Consider the following 2,126-nt stretch of genomic DNA (forward strand, 5'->3'; position numbering starts at 1 on the left):
CTTCAATATTTATAATTTTCCTGGTTATGCCATGCTATTATTTAACCAAATGAAAAATTGAGGCGAGCAGTATATTAAATGAATTGATTAATTGATTTAACACATTTCCTACCGTAATGAAGATTTTGTTGGTTCTTTTAAGACTGTTGTCTTTGGGCCTTTTTTATTTTTTACTTTTTAATAACTTCACCTTCAGCAAGAAATCCTTTTAAGGGAGGACTAATTGCATAGGTTCAAATGTCAAGTGTCATCATCAATTTAATTATTTTAATCTATTGTTGTGTATTCTTTATTTTGGAAAGTATTAGCCATAAATAGTTGTTTTAAAATTTGAACCAAACTTCATATTGTTTATATTTTTAGTAATTTGTTTTTAGATAAACTCTAGCAAGCATTGTTATCTATTTCTTTACAATTTGAATATCTTAACTGATAATGTTCTTCCCAGTTCTTTGGATAGAATAAGAGCTAAAGAAGTTTGAAATCAGCTGTCTTGGTGGTTAGTGACATTTTAAGAAACAGTTGTTTAATAGAACAGTGGTAACAAACTTTCTGGTTAGATGCCCTGATTAGTGACACATTTTTAAATTTAGGCAATCCCTGCATTATGAAAGTCTGGTTTTTGTACAGCTCAGAAACAGACCTTCATAAAGCTTATTACATTAAAATGTCTGTAGTCCATACTTTGCAACATACACCAAAGCATAATTATTTTTAGTGTCTTATGTTAAAGATGCTGAAGGATACTTGAAAAAGTTTGTGTTAAAATTTCATGAAAGTTTTTCAAGCCCCTGGTGTTGATAAGACAAACATCTGATTAACTGATATTATATATGAGCTGTACCTAAATTTTCCAGCTTATCTGCAATTCAACGTAGACATGTAGAAATGGAAATCTGTAATCATATAGCTTCAGAATGTATATGGATTGTACAAAGTCTGTACTAATACACTAGAAATAGAAACTGTAAAGTGATAAGAGAAAAAAATGGATTTTTTTTTTTGGTGTATCCATAGATGATTTTGTCAATACCCTACAGTGATTGTACTCAATTGGGAAACCACTTGTTTAAACATTAAACAGGGAAGGAGGAGCCAGCTGTTAGTTACTTTTGGTACATATTCTGTGTATCTTTATTTTTTTAACACTTTTATTGACATAATTCACATAGATAATTCAATATTTCCATCACATCAAGAAGAAATGTATTACTCATTTTTAAAAGCTTGTGCTGAAATGCTTTGGAACTTGCTCTTTTTAGTACAGTGTTTTGTTTTGCTACTATAGGTGAGCATTTTTCTTTACTCAATAGTGGTCTTTTCTAAGGTAATTTTTTAAAAGGAAATACTGGCATGTCATATTTGGCTATTTTCTATTATAGATTGTAACCACATTAACTTTTTTTCTTACTAAATTTTATTTTGAAACCGAACATACCCGTCCTTTATAAAAATGATTTGAATTTATGGATCTGATTTGCTTCTGATTAAAAAAAAAAATTGTGAACTGGGTGAGCTTACAGAACAGTTTTAGTTTGACACTTGCTACACATTTTGTGTCAACTTATCCATTGCAATCTTAGAAAAAAGATGGGGCTTTCTACTCCTGTGAACAGTGTAGTCCCAGAAACTCACAGGGGCAGTTCACCCTGTCCTAGAGGGTCACTCTGAGTCAGCATGGACTCAGTGGCAGTGAGTTTAATCTTACTGCTAGATGCCATCAAGTTAGTTACAACTCCTCCTGACCTTATGCACAACAGAACACACAGTTGTGTTCATGTGTGTGTGCCTACTGTTGTATGTCTCTGTTGCCTTGGACCAGTCATCTTGGTCTATGGCCAACCTGGCATTGTCTTTCAAAAGCTAGTTGTCTGACAGAATCCTCCTCCTGCTGGATGTGTCTGATTGTGTCTTTATGGTGTCATTCAACTTGATGGTCATTGCAGGTACTTTTTATTACTTACTCCTTGAAATTACACTCAGCACCGTATGATTTACGTTTAAAAGAGCCACAGGAAATAAAAATGTTAAGGCTTGTACGGAGCCGTACACACGAGGGCATCAACGTGTTTGGGGAACATAGAGTTTCCCCGAACTTTCAGCACCTCTCTTGTGTGTAAATGTGC

The sequence above is a fragment of the Echinops telfairi genome, unplaced genomic scaffold (assembly GCF_000313985.2).
Source record: "Echinops telfairi isolate 266 unplaced genomic scaffold, ASM31398v2 ScPeMD7_7473;HRSCAF=8511, whole genome shotgun sequence".
Classification (NCBI taxonomy): domain Eukaryota; kingdom Metazoa; phylum Chordata; class Mammalia; order Afrosoricida; family Tenrecidae; genus Echinops; species Echinops telfairi.